Raw genomic sequence first — 6,816 nt, forward strand, 5'->3', positions numbered from 1 at the left:
GAATTTGAGACTCAACTACAATGTATTATCCAGAATTTTTCTCATTAATTAATCAGGGATCTAGAGTTCGAAACTCAACTGTGACATATTATTAAGATTTTTTTCCATCAGTAATTTTCTCTGATTTTCTTTAGTCGCACATCTTAGGATTAATAATACTGCAAGCGGAGAAACTTTTAAAAATACCTTGGGTCGACGACGTTAGAAAGCATACTTTTCTCGGCTTTTTGGCTAAAGTATGATATTAAATTAATTTTTTATAATGGGAAGCCTTTTGCATTAGCTTGCTACTGGGATTCTCAAGCGTCACCCATGCATTGCACTATTATATGAGTCTTGCGCACACTTATCTAATTTATGACGGTCTTTTGGTTAAGATTAAGTGTAGTATTTGTTCTTATCAATTTAATATCTGATATAAAGAATTAAATTAATTTTTTACAAAGAAAAGTCCCTTACAAATATAAGAGCACACTTGAGAATAAATTATATTATCATTGAATAATGTTATTTAATTACTTGACATAAAATGATGGCTAGTATCAATCTTACTTTTGTGCAAGTAAATGCACATTTAACAAGAAGAAAATTTATACTAAAAGAAAATTTATGGGGATTAGGATCTTTCCGAGTGAATGACACATAGGCACTAAGTAGATTAGCACAAATCCAAACAACTTAAACTTATTTTCTTTTCTTTGATTTATGTAATTTTTTTTATTATTTTATAAAATAAATTTATACTAAATAAAAATTGTCCTTGTCTATAAATTTTATATATATATGGCTAAAAATAGTTCCATACATATCTTCTTTTATTTTTATTTTCTTTTATTTTTAAAATGAAAGAAAACTATTTACTCGAATAAAAAAAACATCAAACAGTTTTTGTCCTGTCATAATTTTTTTTTAAATTTATATTGTCTCCTTAGCACCTAGCAAAGTTTAAAAAGTTCTTTGATCGGATAACCCTTTCTCATGCAATCAAATGAAGCTCCCAATTCATAGATAGTTCACCCTTTTAATTGCCTACTCGACTAGCTACTAGTTTGTTACGTTGCCTAATATGTTCTCACCCTTTTTTTAAAGTTTCACTCTTCCAACTTCAATTCTTGTACGTGTACCCTTATCTCATAGTCTCATAAACGGTGAGCCTCAATTCATGCTACTCCTCTTTGACATCGATAGCCTTCACTCTCCTTTTCATGCAACTCCTTTCCTCACTCTTAGTGAATGCGATCCTCTCGACCTCTCTCGCGATAGACACTGCCCTAAAGCCACATATACTAGACAGCACCATCTCAAATACACACTTGTATTTCTAAATATTTGATACTTATAGAATATAGAATAACCTATATAACAAACCCACATAATGTTATCTTCCTTTCCCTTGGTAGAATCCTTCATAGTTAACCTACATAAATATAGGTTACGATTTCACTTTTCATCGGCTTCTTAATAGAACATAAGAATACATTCCAAGACAAATTGTCAATTAGCTTTGAGATCGTAACCCATTGTTGGATCGATCCATCCCTTGCAAGAACCTATTAATTTTTCACTCCTACTCCAAGCACCAATATTATACTCCAAGCACAGCTACTCTACTTGGTTTCTCATAGCATTTCATTATTTGTGCTGATTTCATATCAAAGAACTATTTCACAGATGATTTAGGAAACATGTTGGTTTATGGCAGAATCAGACGATATTCGAGTATCACTTGATCATTTGACAGACCAATCACAATTCTTTGATCATGCTTAAGTAGTCGAACTCGATTTAGTTCATTCCCAAACATATATATGACTTGAATCCTTGATCGAAGCAGCAATCTCACAACTCTTACATTTCTATATATATCTGTTTTTCCTTTATTTTTTTCTGTTTAAATTAATTAATCGAGAAATATATATATATATATATATATATAAAAGCCCCAAGGCGTATATGACATTTTTGACGTAATGATCAGGAGTCGATTCTCAAGAACTGACGACCTATAGTCATCCCATCATGCACTTAACGCATGTATACATATATTTACCTCCCTTCATATCCGTCAGATCAGTACTGGAGTCGTTAAGATAGTGGATTTTTTTTTAGATATATATGCCTAAGTATTTAATTTTTATATTGAATTTTTCGGTGGTTGCAGAAATGTGGACAGTATTTCTAAATCCAATTTCGTTGGGTGTGCTAAAGAAGTTCAATTTTAATATTGATTATTCATATTAGTTGAAATATAATTTGTTTTTTCTCATTATCTTTGTTATAGAAATCGTATATTTAATCAACATAAATTGATACAATTAGCATTTATTGTTATTTGAAACTCAGATTAGTTTTTTTTCATAGTTTTTTAAGTTTTAAAAAAAAAACATGTAATAAACACACATATTAAGAGAAATATATGTCTTGTATATAAAATCATCTGCCCCACAATATAGTCGGGTTAGTATTTAAATGATAAAGTTATTTCATTCGGTAAGGGTTGATTTTCACGAAGTTTATTTTCCTAAGAATTATTCTCCCACCTAGGAGGGCACCGCTCAGTGATTTCCTTTCTTTCATCTCACTATGACTAGATATGAGCAGGGGTGGAGGCAAGACTAGATATTGAGGGGCCAATAATGTACTTGAGAAAGATCAATTATTTATTATATATAATAATAAAATTTAAATATATCATGTTTGCATCAAATAATACATCAATATGCAATATCTACCATCGAAGTTTCCAAAATGCATCATTACTCCCAATTCTCAAATCTATTAGAATTTAGAACCTCTCTCTTGCACATCATGAAAATCATCTATAATTGAATCTATACTGAACTGTTTAGTAGTTTGCTTCTCAATATACATTAGAAAACGGTCATTAAGAAATTCATCATCCATTTTATTACGAAGTGTAGTATTTACTATATTCATTCAGGAAAAGTCGCTCTGCGGTAGTTGTAGAAACTGGAAGCATAAGAATAAGTGTTACGACTCTAAACACAAGCAAATAAATTTCTAACTTTCTAGTTTTCACCGGCCATTGGCATAATTAGAAATAGTTGTCAATGTTCTAAAATCAGGAAGTTATCGCACATGATCAAAATGCTCAAATTGGATTCGTAGTTGTTACATCTCGTGCTCTGCAAAGTCTTTTGGGTAAAACTTTTGTACCAATCTGCACATATCATCAATTCTGAATGAAATGTGCATCTCTCTTGGATCTAATGTTGATCTAAGAATAATCAACTCTACCATGTTATCATTGAATTTGCTGTTTAATTCTTGCAATTGAGAGTCTATCACAGCATTAAAAAGATCAACTTTGTAATGATGTTCTACTATAATTTCATCTTCTTGATGGTGTGCCCTTCCTGTTCTTGCAATATATTGAGCATTGAAATCCAGTATAGGTATACTAACTACTATATAGAAAAATTTCTCATTTACAACCAATTCATCCTATCCATCATCTCTCAAATTTTGAATAAGTAACTTGGTAGATGAAACAAGATGCATTGCATTCAAAATATCTTTAGACTGAAGTTGCAAAGCTTGACAAAGTAGATTAGAAATCTCTAAAATCTTCCTCATAAGATGCAAAATAAAAACAAATTCAAAAGAAGTTAACATCTCATAAGTTGCATAACCATCTCCACATTGAGCAAGTGTATTTCCATCCTCGATGATATTCAATAAAACTTCACATATTGCACTAAACATATTTATCAAACTAGATATAGATTTCAAATGAGAACTCTAAAGTGTATCACCTGTCCTTTGAAAAGAACCAATTTAATTAAGTCATTTCCTAGTTTCAAACTCATTAATATTAAGTAAATGAGCATTATTTGATGCATGAGCGGCTTTTAATTAGTCATTACGCTTACACAAGGCACCAACAACATTAATAATAGAGCTTAACTTAGTAAAAAAAATGATGGACAAGGATAACTTCTTTCGACATAGCAACTAGTGTCAATTGCAAACGATGTGCAAAACAATAAACATAGTAAGCATAAGGACATTCATTTAAAATTAAAGCTTGCAATCCATTCCATTCACTAGGCATGTTACTTGCACCATCATAATCTTGCCCTCCAATATTTTGAATGTCAAGTGTATGATGAGATAGGACAGAAAAGATTCCTTCTTTCAATGCTGATGCACTAGTGTCTTTAACATTAACAAGTCTAAAAAAATACTCCTGCACATAACCATCTTTGTCAACAAATCTTAAGGCAATTGACATTTGCTCCTTTTTATATTCATCTTGAGCTTCATCAACGATGATACAAAATTTTGCATCACAAATTTCTTCTCGAATGGAATTCTTAACTTTAGCTGCCAAGACTTGCAAAATTTATTTCTGTGTTGATGGTGATGTATATGATGTATTTCATGGAACTTTGTCCAAAACTTCTGCTACTTTGTCATTATAAGAGGCTATGAAACTCAACAGTTCTAAAAAATTTTCACAATTGGTTGATGTTATGGACTCATCATGATCTCTGAAAGAACATCCTTGAAATGCAAGTCATCTAGTCGCCTCAATTGAAGATTTCAAGCGAAGTATATTATCAGCAACTTCTTGAGAAGTGAACTTCTCAAAACTTTGCAAAATATATGATTGTTCCCATCTCTTTTCCAATGCTTTCATGAGATCTTCACATGCTTTCTCTCTTTTCCAATATATGCCAAAAATGCACAATTTTTCCCATCTCTTACCTTCTTCCATGAACAAAATCCATTATAGTAAAAGGTCCATCTTGAGTATGAAATATATAACATGGTAAAAAAATACAGACACTAGGAGAATATTCCAACCAAGATGAGAATAACTTAAACCACGATGCCTAAAAACTACGAGAATGTTTTTCTCCAAACTTTGGATAACTTGAAAGCATACATTGATATGGATTAGCTTTAATATAAGCTCTTCTCGATCATAATCCTAGATCACGTTCAAATATTTAAATATTAAATTTGTCATTGATTTTAACTCTTAAAGATTTTACAGGGTGACCTTCAAAATTCAAATGATTAATATATATAGTTGGATTTGATTGAGATATTCAAATTTCATCATTCTTTCTTTTGAAGAACAAATTAATTGTTTGTAATTTTTTCATCTAGAAAAAATGATTACTCAAGTTTGAATCACCAATAAAATTATAAAATTACTCATGTACTTTATAAAATTATAACACAGATTAGATAGTTAACAAAAAAAAAAAAAAGATACGTTTTCATAGCATAACTCGTTAAATTTTATAAATATAATGCTGAATTAATTCATTAATTTAGCAATAAAATTTTACATTGTGATAAGGGTCACATCACATGACTCACATTGAAATTAAGTAATCAAGTGGCAAGTGATAATGTGATATATTAGTCTATTGATACTACAAATTTGTAATAGATTGAAAAGTCACAATTAAAAAAGTAAAGGCAAACGCTTGGATTGCTTACCAAGGGATGACCTTGAGCAGTCTTCAGAAGCGATAAAGGAAACTGAAGAAGTATGATTGACACAGAAAAAAATCATAAAATATATTAAAAACTTCAAAAGACACTATGAAAGATCAAGGACTATACCATCTTCCCTTTATCTGAAGATCAGATGTCCCACTAATAGAAGAGAAAGGAGCTATGAGATACGGAATGAAAATAGTGACCGACAACCACCTCTAATGATTCATTGTCCTCGTCTTACTGTGGAGGATGATGCTTCTACCGAGTCTCTTGTACGGAAAACATGATCTAACCCAATAATAATTTAAAAACTTGACGGCTCATTTGCAAAGCAGTGACATTTAGCAGAACGAGGACTCAGGAGGGATGGAAGAGCAGTTCAAGGCATCAGTGAAACTATTTTGGTCGGCGATGTGACCTGTTCACTGGTGACGAGTTGAACATATTTTTTAGGAGGTTTTTCTCGTCCTCTTAGATGACATGGGGCCAACACATAGAGTCCCTCTGCCCCTGGATATGAGTACGTCGAGACCGAAATCACCTGTTCTTTCTTGTATACAAAATCATCTGATTCCTGATTAGTTTTGCTCCAAATGAAATGTATTCCATATTCAAAATGGTGCAGCGACGTCGAGAGGAATATTATATAATCTGGAATGACATGGCAGATAAATGAATCCTAAATACAATTAAAATAAGTATTATATATATATACACCCATGTGAAATTATATTTATTCATATAAATATGATTTTTTTTCTATGTGTGTAATAAAATACCTTGATTAAGATTTTACTATTTTATTAAAAATCTCTCCTCTTTACTAACTAATTTTGGTGAAACCTAAAATGTATTTAAGTTAATGTCCTTTTTTCTATTCACACTAAAAATAATTCTAAAGTTTATTAGTAATTCCACAAGCGAAACAATCAATGATCTAGAGTTCAAGACTCAACTACAGCGTATTATTATGAATTTTTCTCATCATTAATTTTCTCTGATTGTTTTATATAAAAAAATATAGTTCTCTTTAATCTAATATCTTAGAATTGACAACACTATAATCAAATAAACTTCTATAAATATTTTAGGCCGACGATGTTAAAAAATATATTTTTCTTAATTTTTTTTATTAAGACAAGTATAATATTAAATTAAAATAATATTTTTCATAAGGAAGTTTGTTGGATTTTCTAGCGTCATTATTACATAGAATAATTAATTCTTGGTTCATAAGGGTGACACTAAAAAATCCAAATAATTTAAATTTTCAAATACTCAAATAATTTATATATTATTATATTACACGCAAGCACATTTATAAAGAATGATGAA

At 30.4% G+C, this 6,816-nt stretch overlaps 2 pseudogenes; both read left to right on the forward strand.

Annotated features, from left to right (window-relative positions):
- Positions 1 to 210: 210 nt before the first annotated feature.
- LOC122013070 lies at positions 211 to 349 on the forward strand (annotated as a pseudogene).
- Position 350: 1 nt separating this feature from the next.
- On the forward strand, positions 351 to 456 carry LOC122013080 (annotated as a pseudogene).
- Positions 457 to 6,816: the final 6,360 nt, after the last annotated feature.

This window comes from Zingiber officinale, chromosome 8A (genome assembly GCF_018446385.1).
Source record: "Zingiber officinale cultivar Zhangliang chromosome 8A, Zo_v1.1, whole genome shotgun sequence".
Taxonomy (NCBI): domain Eukaryota; kingdom Viridiplantae; phylum Streptophyta; class Magnoliopsida; order Zingiberales; family Zingiberaceae; genus Zingiber; species Zingiber officinale.